This window comes from Thunnus maccoyii, chromosome 19 (genome assembly GCF_910596095.1).
Source record: "Thunnus maccoyii chromosome 19, fThuMac1.1, whole genome shotgun sequence".
Classification (NCBI taxonomy): domain Eukaryota; kingdom Metazoa; phylum Chordata; class Actinopteri; order Scombriformes; family Scombridae; genus Thunnus; species Thunnus maccoyii.
The window spans coordinates 26,918,367-26,937,964 of NC_056551.1; the positions used below are offsets into that span (position 1 = coordinate 26,918,367).

The following is a 19,598-nucleotide window of genomic DNA, read 5'->3' on the forward strand; positions in this document are numbered from 1 at the left end:
CGCTACAGTATATCCTTGGCACAGCACTTTCATCTGGATTGAGCTGACAGGTTAAAGCAATAAATGAATCCTTCTCTTAATTACCTCCATAACAAGCAGCCATTAGTTTGTACAAGCTGAGGAGAGGACACTGCTTTGTCCTATTAGCTTGCACACTGGTTTGTCATATCCATCAGGGCTCCTTTTGCTGTAGTTAGTGTACAGATAATGTGCTTACAGGCCCACTGCAGCCATTATAGGCCCGACACAATCATCCAAACCTCATATTTCCTACTTACTCAGATAAGAAAACACATGCATTACTCCTGAGAAAAGACATTAACAGTGGAGTCCTGTTCAGCACCTATTATGTGACTATGAGTTTTTGATCCTTACAGTTATCCACGAGGTGCCAGAAATAACTGCCACAACCTCTGAAACATAGGTGTCAAAATGAGCACAGTTGGATCCCACAATAAAATAAACAGTTCAGCAGCTTTGTGAGCCCATTATCCACTTAACCATTTCACATCTCAACCCACACATGATGAAACATTTTATCTGTCGACATTTATATTTGAAATTGTGCAAGATCAGCTGGATTCAGGTGCCACTAACCTAACAATGTTGCACACATTTTAACAGCTAAGTATGTTAGCATAACGTAAGTTACCTTCATGTGTATTCTTGTTATTTTATATCAATAATGACATGTTGATGATTAACCAGAATATACATGTTGGTAACTTCTTTATGCTAACATATCTAGCTGTTGAAATGCATGCAGCATTGTTAGTTTACAAAATACTTGATTCGCTTAACTAATGTTAAATGTGAAAGCATACGCTCGTAGCCACCAAACCCAGAGATTCACAAAACTCTGCAGTTTCCCTCAGCGCTATAGTGCATTTTAGCATCTTTCAGTTCTTTGTTTTGGATTTACAAACTGCAACTTCATTGTTTTGATCCAACCACTCTCATCAACCTCGTTTTCAGACACAGCAGGCAGCTGTTTTCAGCAAAAAAGCTCTAAAAACCCACTGAACACCAAATGACAGACAGCCAAAGTTAGCGACCAGCTATAGTGGAGCATTTAGAAGCTACAAAAGCCTGATATTTCTCTCTGGAGTTGGTGGAGAGCAACGGCTTCAGCTGGTTACCTACCTGAGTGGAAAGTGGAATTGAAGTGATCTAACAAATTCGTTTTTTGTGCCCACTCCCCACAGATTTTGAACCGATGAAATTGCAGATCCAACATCATCACTTGCACTCAGTTGATAGTACTACATCTTGGACCAAATAAATACACAAGTCAAAACAAACACCAAGGATATACACTCGCCAAGCTCTCTAATGTGCAATCTAATGCGATCCAATACAACAGTTCTGCCATAAAGCTTATCCATTTTCAGTTTCTGTTGACATTGTCAGAAAGGTGATAATTCTACTTCATGTTTTTTTTTATTATGGTTGTAGTGGGTGGTGGTGTACTAGAGTGTATTATATTGAAAAGTGTTCCTAATTTTGCCAGCCTCATGTATGTTAATGTGGTGGAAAAAAGATGTTTTTTTTACAAACATGAATTTCAATCTCAGTTCACCTTTAAATAGTGAGAAAACATATCTGTATTTGCATGTTATGTCTGTGGTGATAAATCTCATAGCACCTGGATAGCATCATGGAGAAGACACACTCCTTGATTTCACTTCAAACTCCTCTGTCAGGAAGACAGACGGAGCTGTTCACAAGCTGCCGCAATCATTACAACCTTTATAGCAGTTTCAAAAAGGCTGCAGCGCTGTGGCAGTTCCAGAAAAATACATCTCATAAAAGAAAAGAGACAGGTTCTTTGCAGTTTCACTATCTGCTGCTAGGTGCAAAACCACAAGTGGCAAACAAAAGTATCTCAGTGCTAGATTAGTAGTTTCTCAACTTCCAGAGTTTTCCTGAAACCATTTTCTTTGTCTGTTAAATATAATAGACTTTCCTCTTGTTTTAATGAATGAAAATACTCATTGAAAATAATTGTCTTTAGTTGATATGTTATCAGTCATTTTTTTTCAAACCGCAGCTTAATTGTTTGGAGGCTATTAAAAGCAAAAAGATAAAGAACCTACCTTCACCTGCTCATATGATAAAAACTTAGTGTCAGCTGTCAGTTTCTACTACTGCTGTGCCCCTATAGATGAATGTTGATGGACATAAAATATTTCACACAATGTGGCATTCTGTGGCAGAATTATCACAATGTCTTTTCTGCTCTAATCTGTATTTTTATATTAACAGTGGATCAAATGCAGTTCCCGTCAGCTCGTGCCACGACTTCACTGTTTGGATCCACTCTCACCACTCTAATCAGCTTAATTTCTGATGCAGACAGTCACTTTCAATGAAAAAACTCTAAAAACCACCTGTATGCTACCTGCCCAGCACTGAGCATTTAGCCACTGAAGAGCCAGGAATTAGCCTAGACCAAAACCACAGCTAAAAGTAGAGTGAATATTGGACTTATATTCATCAGGTGGCCAAGAATAAGACTCCAAGTAAATTCTGATATTGCTCCATGTCTTCTGGATGTGTAAATGGACATCTGTTTGCTAACATGTTCACCATATCAATTTTATATGGAGAAAATATAGCCAAGTATCCTAGGAATTCATATTGGACAAATCTGTACTTCACAATTTATGTCCAACGAAAGTGTTCAGTGCCAATGCAGGAGTGTATTCTACCCCTAATAGTGGCATCGCCAAGTAGCCAAAAAAATCAACAAATGTATATATATTTTTTAAATGTAACTCCATATAGATTGATAGATTAATAATAGTTCTGTTCCCTGAGGTGAGGTGACTTTTATCTTGGGTTTACTGGTATACAGTTGATATGAAAGTGTAATCAGATGTGTCTGGAAATGGCAGATGAGTACAATATGTTCTCAGGGACAGGAAATGCAGAGGAGTCATGCACAGTATCAGTGATGAGACAATGTGATTAAAGACAAAAGCACAACACACATATATGGATGGACGGATTTGACTGGCCGGGTGCTGAATGGATGGACACGCACGAGAAAGAAGAGGAGGCTGAAATACAAAAAAACAAGAAGTGGAAGAAGAGAAAAAGAAAAATTGAACATACAAATGAGTGGTACTAAGAATAGTCTTTCTTTCTTTCTGTCTACCTCTCCTCCTGTCTCCTCACCCAACCTCTGGTTGACAAGAGGGGGGAAAGCAATTAACATCCCTGTCACTATCCATCTATTATCCTCCATCCTAATGGAAGATGACAAATTATGGAGTACAATATGGGATGCCATGGTCCACCTCCTACACCCTCCTGTGTATGTGTGCAGGTGGGTGAAAGACAGAGAGACAGAGTGAATGGGGTAAAGTAGGTTCCTCCGTTCGCCCTTAAAGTGGTTCTGTACTTCAGAAACTAGGCTTGTAGTATCAGAGGGGAATCCTAAGGGATTGAGACAGACATTAGCTTTCCCTTTGGTTGTCACATGACATTATATGTAACCTGTAACAACTAACTTACAATTAGCTTGAACATGAGCTTGGCAGGGAATAAATGTCATAAATGACGGCTGGAATGATGCTTCTGTGAGGTCTTCATATGCTGTTATAATGTCAGATGTATATGTTAAGGTCAAAATTGAGGACAACAGGTGTCATTATGTGCTGTTATCAAAAAAATTGAAATGGTTTTAAAACAGTATCCTGACTTTTACATATACCAGTCTGCCATAATCCATCAACATATGTTCCTCTGATCTCAACTATAGTTAAAATAATTCATAATTTCTTAGTCAGGATTCTGTTTTGAAACCATTTCAATTTTTTTGATGACAGCACATAATGACACCTGTTGTCCTCGGGTCAATTTTGACCCGGGAGGACAACTGGAGGGTTAAACATTGTCAAAGTTCCAAAACATGTAAAAATGCTACCTTCAAGTCAAACATCCAGGCTTCAGCTCCATTTGCAAAGTTACCTCTTCTTCCCCATTGAACTGACGTCAGATCCTTCACACATGCCCACAAATTTGTTTGTTGCTCAGTTTGTTGCTAAGGTTGTTCCAGGGGTTGTTTGCGTTGTCCACTTGCATATTTCGGATCAGATTCGGGTTCAAACATGTATGGATAGTTTATATTTTGAGTAAAGAATGGGAAAAATTGGGGAATCTGACTGCTGTTTACGTAGCTTCTGGAGTTGGCAGATGACCGCTGAGGGGCAGCTTCTGAAATCCAGAAGAGAGTGGATTCATCGGGAGTAAGGCCTTAAAGAGACAGGATTTAAAACATCCTGTTTCAGACAGAAGCTGAAGTGAGGGGCTGCATAAAGGGCCAGTATAAAGCCTCTTTCACTCATAGGGTCCGATAAATTACTGGGATAGTAATCACCGCCAGTAATTTTCACTATTTACACATGCAGCAGATGGGGCGAGGGACAGTCCAGCAGATGGTGGCCATGCAACACTTATGGATGCCAACCACCATAAAACTCAACAGAAGAGGAAGATGTGGCGAGGCCAGATGTACGTCTATGTGGCGGAAGACGTCTCCTATTATTTTCAGGAACATGGCAGGCAAGAAGCTGTTCTTGTCCAGTGCCAATGTTCTTGTAATGTTTTTTAATATTATATAGTTTGTGGGAGAATTTCCCCTGAAATGTTACTAGGTCTTGAGGTGGTAAATTGATGGTACAGATTTCCCTGAATATTGATCCCTGCTCCCATTCACACATGAGCCCATGCAGAAAATTCACTTGACCTGCAAATGCACAGAATATGTCTTCTTTAATACAAGATATTTCACTGGTTGGTTCACCCAAATTACTGTAGATTATCTTGGATAATCAAGAATTCTTAATTCTTTAAAAAAAAATGTAATTCTTAAAAATGCTTGTGAGCACCACAAATGCCCCTCCATTGTATTTGGGTGGAGGCAGAAATCTCAGACACACATATCTAAAAACTTTGGCAAATAAATAATCTGTATATAAGTAACTGAGCAAAAATGCAAATGATTTTTTTTTGTAAATTGGATGAAAGAAAAGCTTTTCTGACTGCAAATCATGACTCTTCAGAGAGACAGATTCTCATTCTCTTTCAGCTGAATATCCTCATACTTTTGGGCATTTTATGTCCACTTATCCAAACCAACCTGGTGGAAAAATTGGTCACTTCCAATCTTTCAGATATCATTCTTCCTGGGTGACCAGGTACACATTTCTCCACCTCATAGTACTCATCTGACAAATGCTGCAGTCTCCATGTTCAGGTCTCTGAATTTTTCAAAATTTTGGGAAATATGCTTATTCGCTTTCTTGCAGATAGGGAAATGAAAAGAACGATATGAATTTTGTACAAAAATACGACCACTAGTTCCAGCATGTAACTCCTTGGAAAACCACAACTTGTCATTTTCACATTTCAACCTGTGTATGCATTAAACAAAATTAGATACAACGTGTTAATTTGTCAGTTTTAAAATGAATTGGTAGGTTAATTCTTTTTAAATTGACTAGCTGTTCTCCCCTGCTTCCAGTCTTTATGCTAAGCTGAGATAACTCCTGGCTGTATTGAACAGATAGTTATGAGAGTGGTGTCGATCTTTTCATTTCACTCTTGGCCAGACAGCGAATAAGATAATTTCTCAAAATGTCGAACTATTTACCTTTAAAGGTTTCTTTTCCTAAAGAACGGGCAGTTTTGCTTAACATCTTCCAGGTAGCTTATATCCCTCCACCTCTTCTGTTCATCACCATTGAGTTTTATATCTCCACATACATCTACGACTGGATGTTTCTGCACCTGAGGGATAAACCGAGTCAATGTTCATTCCTGTCCTAATAGAAAGCTCCACCTCAACTTTACCTTAGGCAAACTGTGGTTCTTGGTGCAGACCGCAAATGTTGTTTCTCATCTAGAGATCATCAACCTCCAGGCCTCCATCCCCTTCATCCCTCCTGGTTTTTCTCTCCATCTCTTTCCTTGTACTTAACATTAAGCATCTCTTTGGCTCCACATTGAGTGTGGACTTCACTCCAGAGGATCCTCTCCCCCAAGTTTTATGAATTACTGTTTGTATGGTATGTCATTCAGCTCTTCTCTATTCTCACGCAACCTCCTTCTAGTCTGTAGGTCAACTCAATAACCTGAGAGTGATTACATGTTGCTTTGACTGATGGGTCCTGGCTATTCTGCCGCCCACACTTGCCTCATTGCATTAAGTTTGACATGACAACACTTATTCACACACGCACTTGACTGCATCTATACACCCACACACACTAACACACACACACACGTCATTTGTGTTGCTTGTAATTAATACAAAAGCAGTTTGTTTGGAGAAGAGAGCCCCAGAGAGGGTATTTTTCCTCTTTTTTTTTATTTTTATATAATCTTCCGTTTGCTCCTGTGATGGGAAAAGAAAATGAAAAAAGAGAGATGGGGGGGTGAAAGCCCTGGAGCTTTTTCCAGCATCATCAGGTTCATGTCATACTTTGTAGTTGATCCTTTTAATGCTCGGAAAATAGCTGTACCTGCATAGAGGGGAAACAAGAACGATAATGGTAAGATATTATAGTGAGATGATGGTAAGCAGTGCAATAAAAGGAAATTCTAAATAATGTTTCATCGTCTGATTGCTTTGTGCTTGCAGATTTTAAATTCTTTTACACAATCAAATCACAATATAAAGTCATTTTAACGGGGATGTGTCATAATACATAAATATGATGATGTTAGTTTAAAAGCTCTGCAAAAAAAAGCATCACGTAATAAACAGATCAAAGTGATAAAATACTAATTTGTTGGTTTTAAATCAGAAAAAGCAAAAGAACAAAACCTCAAACTCTCAGGCTTCTAAATTAGTACTTGCGTCATTTTTTCCTCTAAGGAGCAAAATGACTTGACATTTCGGCATTTGCAGAAGGTTTGTAGACAAAAGTATCCGCTCTCCTTGGGGTTTCGGAGACGTGACACATAAAAGATCATAGGGCAAAGGCATATCGGGCTGTTTTCATTGAACTTTGCATGTTTGCGAAAATGAATATCAAAAATAGCATTTCCACAGGGTCACTGGCTGTATTTATACTATCCTCCATTATGGTGCAGCTCACGTGTGGCTGCTGCAGATCGAAAGCATTCACTCAGGCGTCCCTTGACACAGAAATCAACAGTGGTGTATTAAAGTATTATATGGTGCCACACTGAGGACACTATTATACTGAAAGGATCACAGTGACATGACTGAAACACCGAGATGAACATGATCACTGTTCTAGTAGAACCACTGTGGCCTGCTTTTATCAGCAAGAGGCACTTTTCACACATAGAATAAATCCTGCTGGTATTGGCTTTTGCTTCCTAAAGGGAACCTGTCATGCTTTGTGATTTTCTGTTATTTCTATACTGTTATAGTATCGGATGTTAAACATGATCAAAGTTCCAAAACGTGAGGTGAACGTATGGAAAAATGTGCCCTGCAAGTCAAAAGTCAGGTCTTCAGCCTGCTCTAAAAGCTTCATTTGTAATGTTACCTCCACTTCCTCCTCGTCATGATGTCAGATTGTTTGTGCATGTCAACAATGACTGTCCGTTCTGTAGTCCTTGTTGCTAAGGTTGTTGCTAAGGTTGTTTGCGTCAATTCGCATATTTCGGATTGGATTCGGGTTCCAACATGTACAGATGTATTTGAGAAGTTTCCATTTCAATTAAGGAACAAGAAAAAGAAGCAAAATCCAACTATTGTTTGTTATTTAATCTCTGGAGTCAGCAGAGGCCTTCAAAAACTGACCAATCAGAACAGAGTGGGCTCATCAGGAGGCGGGGCCTTAAAGAGACAGGAGCTAAAACGGCCTGTTCCAGACAGAGGCTGAACTGAGCTGCTGCATAAACAGCCAGTATAATATAAATAAGGAGTTTTTTTAAAGCTGTATATCATGCAAAGATATTCCGATAGAGCCCAAGAATAAAAATATAGACCTGGAAATGTGCATGATATGTCCCCTTTAACTCTGCCTCTGTCTTTTAACTGATTTCCCCTCCTCTCATCCCTCTGCAGTCTCCTCATCTGCAACCCTTCACCCCTGTGTGTTAAGAAATGTAATTAACCTTGCTTTAACCTGCCAGGCTATTCCAGAGGCTATTTGTCTTGTTACTTAACACCACTCAACAGTATCTCAACTCTCACAAGCTTTTTTATGTAGCTTTATGAGAGGGTGGAAACAGAAGCCAATCCACTTGTGATGTGTCGGGCTGAATGAACAGTTATATTCAGCATCTTTTCTATCTTACCGAAGGGGTTAAAATGACAGACGTTGAATGCTTTTCATGTAAAAGTTCATTCACTGCTGATATTATCATATCAAAACCTGTCTAACTAAAGATTTCTTAATGTTATTAGCTACCTAGAATAGAGTTTTTGTCCATTAGTTTGTATGAGTCATCACTCTTTAAACATATTTACTCAGTAGTTTGGAAGTTATAGTAAAAACAAGTAATTAACTACTACTTAAAATACATTTTTCAAAGGTGTGTGTGTGCAAAGTATGAACCAGAAGATGAGTGCAGAATGTAATTACAGGGAAAACAAAGCAGTGCATCCTGATTCATTCCAAAGCAGACCTTGCTAACAATCCCCCCTTTGTTTTTTACGCATGAAATTATGCGCCCACCAGGGCGTATAATTAGAAATCAATTAAACTCCATATCACACATCCAACTAAATTGCTCGAAACAGTTTTGCAGTATATTATCTAAGTGAACACCCCCAAAGGCCATAATATTGAGAGGTTTGGAGATGACAAAAATGTCAAGTTCATCCATAAGTATTAGTTATATTCAAAATGTGTTTGTTTGAATGCCATACATGCAGACATACATTAAGTTCTATTTTTCATTTGTTTTTCATTGGTGAAGCAGGTGATTTTATACAGTTTTATACAATTAAACAAGCGTTACATAACACAGACAGACGGAGGGAAGGTTGTAGGTGTGAACTGAAGTTGATACCGTGTAAAAATATGTGTGCAGGTGTGGTGTGCATGTTAGGAGTGAATGAGCGATGGGCAAAAACCAAAGATGTGGATCCTATAATTTCCATAATGCAACATGGTGGCATCTTTCAGCAGTCCATTGGAATAATGTCTGTAATGGATTCATCTCACGATTTATAGTACCAGTCAAACGTTTGGACACACTTCCAACAGTGTATATACTGTAAAGTTGTTCAAATTAGCTCCACATCATGATTATGCTGCTTCCATGCTAATGCATCAGTGATATACACAGTAATATGACTCTGAATGGTGCCACTTTGCACTTTCCCATGAACAACTTTAAGGACATTTTGCCACTAATACTTCTGTACTTTTGTGTGTACGTACATTTTGAATGCAGGACTTTTACTTAAGTAAAAGATCTCAATTCTTCTTCCACCACTGTGAATGAATATTGTAGATTAATGATTGTGAAACACGTCTGACTTTCATGCAGAAGACTGGAGTTTGTGTCCTGTCACAGACCTTTTCCCTAACTTTAGCCAAACGCTGTGGGTGTCTGAATACAATTATAAAATAGTTCTACTATCATTTTCTCATGTTAGTTTCTATGAGTGGATATTGTATTGCAAGAGTGGCACCAGCCTCTAGCAACAGATGGCATGAGGCTGCAGTGTGAACCAAGTGGGGGACAAGCAGAGTGTTTTTCCAAGTTTTGCAGCCTATTTACTATCATTTTACTTATCTTATTGTTATCGTCCTTATATTGTCACATGTGCCATCATTTTTTTGTTAATTCACCAATTGCTACATTGCCCATTTATTTTACTAGTGAGAGTCTGCACAGACTACATTACCAGAGTTCTCTCCTCTTCATGTTGAACCTTAACAATAGGGCTTTGTTTTGTTAGACACAAGCACACAGAATTTAAAAATGTCTCTTTATCTTTCCTCTCTTGCTGTTTCTCTCCAGTATTATTCTCTACGGTCGCCCACTCACCTACCTGAATTCTGCGTTTGAGCATATTTGTGATTGATCTGAATATTGTGGGTAAATGTTCATGAAAAGGAAAGAAAACAGAGACAATAACTATATGAAGATTTATGAGTTTGCATGCCCAGGTCTTGATTTCTGACACCAAGAACAGAGCTCATGTTTTGTTAATGCAGGAGTAAATTATTGCCAGTTGAGTACTTTTGCGTTGTGCATATAGAGTGTATGTCTACGTGTGTGTGTGCAGGCATGACCCGCTATGTGTGTGTGTTTGGTTTTCATTCATTTCAACCCTCAAATTAAACAACAGCTGCTGGATAGAAATGCAAATGTGTCTGCATTTTTATTTGACTGAGTGAGAGGGACGTCCTTCCAGGCTTCCTTCCTCGCTCCTTGAGAATTCTCTGGTAATGGTTATTTCTGAGAGCGGAGGAGAAGAGTGCTCATTCACTGGAGTTCATAATGGCCCCTCTCTAGCCATGCAGAATAGGATGGGTTTTTTGGGGATTGCTTACTGTCTCTGCCCAGACGTCCGCATTGAACTTGAGCCTGAAACTTTATTTTGGGAGTAATTTGGTGCTGACTGACACCCTTCAAAAAGTGCAAATATAAAGAGTGCAGATATGCAAGGAAACATGCATACACATACAATTGTGCACTTCTCACGCACAAATATGGGTTAATGATAAAAAAAATATGAAGGAAAGGCAAGTGGGCAAAACTGATATTTTACCAGCTGACATACAAGCTTTTTATTCATTAAATTCATTAATTAAGACACTTCAACCTAATAAAACACTCTCCATAGCTTTAAAATTTGTGATTTGGCTGCAATACTATTCAATAGTTTGGTGAAAGACTCCCGAACTGACACAATAATGTCAGTTACACATCTGTATCTATCTCAAGTTTGCAAATATTAGCCACCATAAGCTAACGGTAGGTAAGACTGCAGCAGGAAAACAACTGAGAAATGGTGCATTTTATTGTTAATAAGTTCATATTTTTGTTATTTCTCATTTGAAATGTTACACATTCTTTAATGTGACTCTTTGAGTGAACATGTGGACATGTGTTGAGCTGAATCCATTTATCTTTTCAGTGTCAGGCCAAAAATCTAATATTTGCACCACATATATTTATCTGCTTCTAAAACTAGACAGCTTGATATGTTTAGAGATCCAGACATAATACTGAAACTTCCCAACACTATCTGTCATTTCTAACAGGGATGTAGACATGTTCAAATCACCTTATTGTTCTAATTTTCATCATTGGAATCATCTTTGCATCTTTATCTTGTGCCAGAAGAAGCAAAAATGTTTTTTTTTGGAGTTTGGAGATTGATGATGTAGCCACACATCAAATTTTATAGGCTCAGACAGTTATTATCATAATTGCTTTGTAAGATGATGAGGTCATTTGAAATCATATCCTGCTTAGAATCAATTAAGGTGATACAGTAGATATGGATTTTAAGGTGTAATTGATACATTGATAACACAGACTACTGCGGGTGATTTGGTTTCATTAAACTGGGCTTTTGGATTTTTAAGACTATTAGGTTCCAAGTTGACAGTGCAGATCCAGTAAACTTCTTCCCAGGAGCCACATTTCAGCCTTCACACCTGCTCTTCCTCCTCCTCATCATCAACAACAAGTCTGTGATTCAGGCATCCATCCTACATCATCGAACCTACGCAAAACACTGTTGTTCATACGGAAATACTCACTATTCTCCGTAGGATACGAGCCTACTATTGATTTCAGTCTGCCTATTACTCTACCCCCTCCTCCTCCTCCCTTCTCTCTCTCTCTTCCTCCCTCCCTCCCTCCCTCCTCCTCCTCCCATCACACTCACGCTTCCCACCTCTCTCAGCCTCTCTCGTCTTTCTTGGACTGCAGCAGAGGAACCGCTGCATCGAAGAAGACAAGGAACAAGAAATCAACGGCGCGATGCTTCCTACAGTCTCTGCTGCTGCTGTGTAGAGAAGAAACGGACACCTCAGACTCATCGAGCTTTCGCTACGATGCATCTGCTCCTGTCTACATGGTGAGAATTTTTAATCTTTTTCTTTTGTAAATGTGCCAAACTATAACTTCATCCTTCCTTCACCTTTTAGTGTAACATAGATGGAATCATTTACACGCATTTCTGGATCATTTCATATGCAAAATGGAAATAGGACATAATGATGAGATGGTGCTTTAAAATGCAGTGCTGTTTTTTTTTTTTTTTTTGACAATAAAATGATCAATAAGCAGCCTGTGCGCATGATTGACAGAAAAGTTGGGGAACTTTCTGAGTTGTCCATCTTGAAGCGTGCTTGGAATAACAAATTGGCACCACATGAACTAGATCAGAATATTTCTTAATGATGTCAAATCAGAGCATATTCTAAGACATGAAGATGATTTATTCCCATTTATTCTTTTGGCAAAGTTTTTTTTTTAATGAAATGCAGAAAATAAAGGATTGTGTGCGTCTACAGTATAAATTTACCAGCATTGTACGGTGACTTTTCGGATGTGGTGGTGGTGGGTGGAGGGGGGGTTGATGGAGGTGGAGGTGGAGGTGGGGGTGCTGCTTTACTGACGTGATCAGTGTGGTCGTGGAAAGATGAGTAGGTAATGTTACACACACACACACACACACACACGCACGGAGGAGGCAACCCCGAGCTTTCCCGTCCGCCGAGCGCGCACATGAAGGCAGAGTGAATCTGCAGTGAGCTGCGCAGAGAGAGAGAGAGAGAGAGAGAGAGAGAGAGAGAGAGAGAGAGAGAACAGCTCCATCCATTACTCAGGAGGAGTCAATGCTCGATGCAGTGTGGGGATAGTCATCTAACTGTATACAGCTCCACTGTGCCGCCGCCTCGCAAGGGAGGATTGATTCCCAGGCAGCAGGACAGCCCGAAATCTAATTATGGGACGCGACTTGCGTCAAAAGGCTGCGTGGTGATTGATGTCCCTTCATGTACGTGGTCTGTGGGCTGTGCTCAGCCTGTGGAGCCACTGTGCAGCCCGCATCAGCAGTAGTAAACGGTGCAAGAAGAACAAAGAGGAGGAAAGTGACATGAGTTTTGCATTAAGCTCTCCCTGGGAAGTTTAATTGGATCAAATATGTAGAGATTCTGTCCAGGTGTTTGCTTCAAGGCAACTCTCTGACTGGATAATGGTTTTGTTTGAATAGATATTTGTCAAACACCCAAGTCAGTAAATTAATGTTTGCTTTAGCCCTGTATACCTTACGGTTTGCTTCAGCTGCAGCAGATGACAGTCCAGGCACCTATTCAGTATGTTTAAGCATTTTCTTTTGTGTGTTATCTCAGCTTCATTTATATTTGGTAACTGGACACAAAAGAGGGTTTGTGGCTGGTTTGCACGGGTCTGCGCCACATGTCACCGTGAGGGCCAGGGCAGAGAGTCAGGATGCAATCTGTCTGCCAATCACTAGCCTGGAAAGAGGAGAGAGGGTAACATCATCAAGCCAGTCAAATGTGCAAACGTACCGAAAAAAGATGGTTGCGCAGGACTGAGCACATGGAGTTTTAATGGCAATGCAGTCAAGAATCCCCCCCCCCCACAATTCCCACCAGTGTTGAATGAATGAATGGCTGTATAGTAGTCTGTGTGTTGCTCTCTGCGACTCCTCAACTGTACGCTAAATAGGATTCAGTTTTCTATGGTACATGCCAGCAAAGGTGAGGGTAACAATAGTTTGACCCACAGTTGTTGATCGTTAGATGAGAAGATTTCTGGTGTTTCAGGCCAAGAAGCAGTTCTGCACACGACCTTTGTTGTCTTTACACAAAGGACATACAGTACAGTACAATGTCTTGCAGAGTGTGAAGCAAATTTTGCATATAAAGTCAATGAAAAGACACAAGTAGAAGCAAATTTGCCAAGAGTGGTGTGAATTGACACAAATATGCTATCTATTTCATAAACAGATGGACAGAAATAACAGAAAGAACCAGAGTTTTGGTAAATTCTGAGTTAAGTCAGAGGCTTAACTGAGCACAAATACACAGACACGGTTGGTGCATCCATCGCTAACTACCTTTGTTGGTATTTTTGGCTGTTTGGGGCAAATAACTGCAAATAGTCCAGTGGTCAAATACATGCGAATTAAGGGAGGCAAAAATTGGCTTCATGTTCTGTCTGAACACACTTGCTAGTAAGTGGGTTTTATAACCTTTCAGACAATCCTGGCTAGCTGTTTTCCGCTGTTTCCAGTCTTTATGCTAAGCTAAGCTAACTGGCTACTGGTGGGAGCTTCATATTTACCGTTGTGAGATGTGACTGGTATCAATCTGTGTATTTCCCAAAATATTGAACTATTTATTCCTTAAATTATGCACAAACAAAAAAATGGGAACTTTTCCAGTACAATAAATAGAAAAAGGAAAAAAAAAAAAATCACACTTTTCTGTAAACAAAAAACACTATCGGCAAAATGTAAAAATACTGAAAAGACAGACAGACACACACTCACACATACACACAGTTTCCATCAGTAGGGCATCCACCCAGGGACCCCCACAGCAGCTGGCCAAGCTCCAGCAGTCGGTAAACCCTCACAGCCATCATTATATACAAGCAATCAGGCAGCGCTGTGTGTGTGTGTGTGTGTGTGTGTGTGTGTGTGTGTGCACATCAGGAGGAGAACCCAAATTAAATGCTGTGTTGTTTGGTAGTTCCCTTTGCGGCCTTTGTTAATATATGAATTTATGTATTTCTGCTGTTCACTTGCGTTCAGTGGATCTCGGAGCTGTGAGGCATGATTCTGCTGTATAATGTACTGTGTGTTCATTACTTTAATCTGAACCTCCACTCCGCTGCTCCCCCGGCAGTCATGCTACTTCAACAGCCTCCCGAGGACGTGTGTTTAAACTGCTTGTTCATCAGCCTGGTTCCCCTTTTGTGAAAGCAGAGCCTATGCTTCAAGTGCCTAAAAAAGTTTCATTCTAGATGTTTGGGAGTAAATTCAAGTTAGTGCAGGAAGTCTTCAGACCTGCAGTCAATTGTAAAAATCACTTACGTCCATATCTGTGACCTCAGCACTTAGTATCTACTGGGTACTGACATTACGTCATCGGTGCCAGCCTCAGGAAAAAAAGTCTAAACTTGAGTTTTTCACCTGTTTTCCAGCAGTGGCTTTGCATCATGCTCTTGATGTCACGGATGTGTGAAATCAACCTGGGATGACAAAATGTTTACCAGGAGCAAAGCTTAATGTTTCAATCCAATTTTTCCACAGATTGCGTGAAGTTTTCCAGTAATGTAGCTACAAACACGACTAAGCTTTTTTCTTTTTTTCGCCGTACATGCTGTGTATTACGTCTACCGCTCTGGCTTTACCATTCACATATTTCAGATCTCGGCTCCAACATGTATGGAAGTATTTGAGAAGTTTATAGTGCGAGTACGAAACAGAAGGAGTAGCGAAATCTGAATATTATCGTGTGTTTATGTAGCCTCTGTAGCCAATCAGAACAGAGTGGGCTCATTTGGAGGCGGGCCTTAAAGAGACAGGAACTAAAACAAGCTGTTTCAGACAGAGGCTGAACTGAGGGGCTGCATAAAGGGCCAGTATACATACAGAGTTTTTTGAACTGTAAATCATGCAAAGATTTTCCAGTATATAAATATAAATATAGACCTGGAAATGTGCATGTTATGTCCTCTTTAATGCTTAACGTTGGTTGCACCTTTTTGAAGATGTTAAATCAAGGGAAAATAACAAAAAAAATCTAAGAAAGTAAATGAGAAGATGTTGTTCTTACAATCCTTTAAAGATGTCAATTCAACAGCTTCAAACAGTCTTACAGATAGAACTCATATTGCACATTAAGCTGCATGATTTTAATGGGAGTCCTGTGTTACTTCTGTCAAAAGCCAAATCTCGATTGTGTAGCATCTGCAAAGCTTGGCGTGTAGTTTCATTCACACGATGTGCATTAGCAAATGCTCACTGCAGCCATCTGTGGGCGCCGCAGAAAGCCTGCAGGGCTCTGCACACACCACTTGCATATTATCAACCAGTATGTTGCATGCAGATACAGAATCTGTCTTATCTGCATGTTAATATTGCTATTCCCCACTTCAAAAACACTTTCTGTTCAGAGAAAGTTTTTTCTCTTTTTTTTTTGGAATACAGCAATGTCCCGTAGGAAACATTTTCTCCATTTCACAATGCACAGCATGAATATGTCTACCAGGGTCCCAGAGTGTGCACCTGCAGAGTGTATGCGTGTGTGCGTGTGGATGCATTTATTGTATGTGTGTGACCGTGTGTGCGTTCGCGTGAGTGATTAATGAACGTAGCTGGATGGCGTCAGCGGGCCATGACAGCACGACTGCGAGGGGAATCATTTCTTCTCTCTCCGTGAACTGCTGATTCAGAGCTTGCAGGAATTTTGCTGATTGCTAAAATCACATCATAAGGGTGCTGTTATAATAACCCCAATCACAGCATCACAGCAGAGGGCGAGGGGAGTCGCCATCAAAAAAGAAATAAAGGCGGCCGTAAACGATATTAGCTTGCCTGTTTATGAGGGGAAAGGCCAAGGTTGTGGGTTGAAGACCATCCCTGGATGAGAGGAGTAAAGTGCTTTACAATGAGGTTGATCAGTACGTGGGGTTGGAAATATCTATTAAAATGGACAAGACAATTAAAATTATAATGAAGGCAGTGGTGGGAAGTAGCTAACTAAATATATTTACTCGAGTCCTGTATTTAAATGCAATGCAAGAAGTTATATTGTGCACTATATTTTTCTTCCATCACATTTACCTGACAGATTTGCAAATTAAGATTTTAAATAAAAAAAGACGATTATTTTGGAAGTGGCTATTGGTACGGATTCCTCTGTGTCAATAGTCCGTTTATTGTTAGTACGGAATTATTACTCATTGGTATTGATTGTGCAAGATCATGTGATTAAATTCAAATTGTTTCAAAATGGAGGAACGTTTTTGCTTGCAGGTCATCCGCCAATCACTTCCCATGGTTTGGGTTAAATGTTTAGGTTTAGGCACTTGGTTAGGGTTAGGAAAAGATCGTGGTTTGGGTTAAAACAGTAAAATGCAGTAAAAATGTCCAGTTTAACGGCACTAAAATGCTGACGTGACGGTAAAAAATGTCAAGTTAGTGGTCGACAAGAGGTCCGGCAATAAATTCTGGAAACCGTACTTATAGAACAAACTACTAGAAAAACCAGTCCAGACCAACAGCCTGTGGGCTACTGGCACAGAATCCAGTTCAGAGTTAATAGCCAGTAAATTATTGCACCAGTTCAGTAGCCGTAGTCGGTGCCCATTATTTTATAAAATATGATGAAAAATGAATATGATGTAACAGATTAAATTGTCAGATGGTATATAAAGAACTTAAAATGAGCTCCATCAGCCGCAACATTAAAAGTCTGCTTACAGGACGTTGCATCAGCAATAAAGATCTAATAAAGAGAAGACGCCCTCCTGCAGCATAATGAGTACTTGTACTTGTACTAAACAATTTTGACTGCACAACTTCTACTTGAAGTATTTTTACATTGTTGTATAGCTTGTTTTAGGCTACAAAGGTAACTGATTGAGTATTTCCACCAACCAACCTCAATTAATGGACGTATATCTCATTCTGTCAGCTGTAGCCTCCTTAAACACCAGTAAAACAAAGTTGACTTTGAGAGAGAAAGGAAGAGAGGAGTTTAGATGTATAGATATACTGTTGACAAGTGAAAATAAATAGCCTCTGCAACCTGATAAAGGAATCTTAACGTGCAATGCAGTATATCAAAATGCAGCATATAGCCTATAAAGGCTGCAGATATAGCCGCAACCGTAAGGAGCACTTGATATAAAGAGACCGAACTTTACAGCAGACAAGTAGGCCGACGGAGCACAGCAGCTCAACCGGCTCAGTCAACAGCCTGTTAGAGCATAATGTGGGTAACAAGTGTCCTGGAAATTTTTGCATCGTTGCCCAAGAACCACACAGAGACATAAAGAAAACATTAATCATTGTTACTTGTTGAAGCAGTTGTATACACTGTACAATCCATTACACAATCAGTAGCCATTATACAAATGTCCAAATACAAAAACACAAAACAAAAATGCGATTATCGTGCATTTTTGGAGAGAAAGCATGTTGTTCAGCTGGTTCTTTCTCCAAAGATTGTGAACACAAACCAGACAGCTTAAAAAACAGTCAGGTCCCTAAATATCCACTTCCACAAACCGCTACCCCTTCTTACAAACAAGTATGGTCATATAATGATCCCACAGAGACCTGATGGTCAGTCAATAACTTCAAATAAGGACATCCTTCAAATTTAGCTCGTCTTGGTGCTTCATGATCCACACAATGTCTAAAACAATACACCTAATGCAAAGATATCTCCAGCTAACTGCAGAGGTCAGCAAACAACCCTCAGAACAAGTTCAAGAGTTCAACTAGTCTAAGATCAGGATTTATTATACCACAGTGTCACAGTGACGTTAAATTACACTACACTCATAACCTATTATTCAGTTTTCTGTCACACAGGACATCAAATTATTCAAGCGAGAAATGGATCAGGATTGACTTGATAACTGATGAATCTTTAATAAGTAGTTCTTACTTACTAATAAGTATTAAGCAATTAATCCGTTATCAGGTTGCTCCTGATTCATTCCTCAATAACTACTTATATTTTTGATATTACTCTTCTCATATCACTCTGGGTCACACAGAAAACAAGTGTATTTAATTCTTTAATATATAGTTATGTCCTCCAAGCAACACTGAAAAAGACAAAGGAATTATTGTTTTTTCTGGACTTTGAATGTAGCTCTTGGGATACACTGATAAACTGAGACATGTAAAGGTCGATGGGATGAAAGGTAATACAACATGTTCAGTTTATATGTTGACTTAATGATGTTTTAACACCTTAATCTGAGATGCTGGTGTATCAGTAGGTAAAACAGTAATAATAAATTCTGATTCTCTCCTGATATGTTTTGTCCTACTGTGCCCTCAGGTGGTGGACTACAGCTTTGCCAAATAGGGTCACACTTGATAATAAGGTCACTTGATAATAGCTCATCATCAGAAAAGAACTGCATAGATGAAGATTGTCCCACGTTGACAGAATTAACAAAACAGAAGTGTCAGGAAGATGCCCGCAGTCAGGAATCAACAGCCAGTACACACCTGCACAGTCCTGAGACCAGGCCCAGTCTGGCAACAAGTGAACGATTGGGGGCTGTTGCTGTATCATTAACTGCACTATGGTGTGACGTGTGGAACAAAATGTCCTCAAAAGCTCCGGATTAAACTAAATATCCTTTGGTGAGGTGATGTCACAAGACTCCACACATTTTTAAAAAAAAGTCCTGAAGATGTACAGTAAGTTGTACCGTCTTAACAGAATTAACCAAGCTTGGTCTGTAAACACGGACACTGTCCTGACAGGAGGCCTAACTAGGCAAAAAGTAAAAAAAAAACACCTGTGTGGACGGGCTTCAATGAATAAACCAGAGGCTCGTAAATTATCCATCCTTCACCAGTCGAAGAATTCTTTTGAAACAGAATTGTGCATCCAGAGTGTGTTGAAGGG

General features: G+C 39.6%; 1 protein-coding gene across 1 annotated transcript in view; it reads left to right on the forward strand.

Moving 5' to 3' along the window:
- Positions 1-11,860: 11,860 nt before the first annotated feature.
- Positions 11,861-19,598, forward strand: part of LOC121885966 (synaptic vesicle glycoprotein 2C-like) — a 59,798-nt gene continuing 52,060 nt past the window's right edge. The window contains exon 1 of the mRNA XM_042395825.1: positions 11,861-12,037. The gene's annotated coding sequence lies outside the window, so the exon portion shown is untranslated. The remainder of the gene's footprint in view (positions 12,038-19,598) is intronic.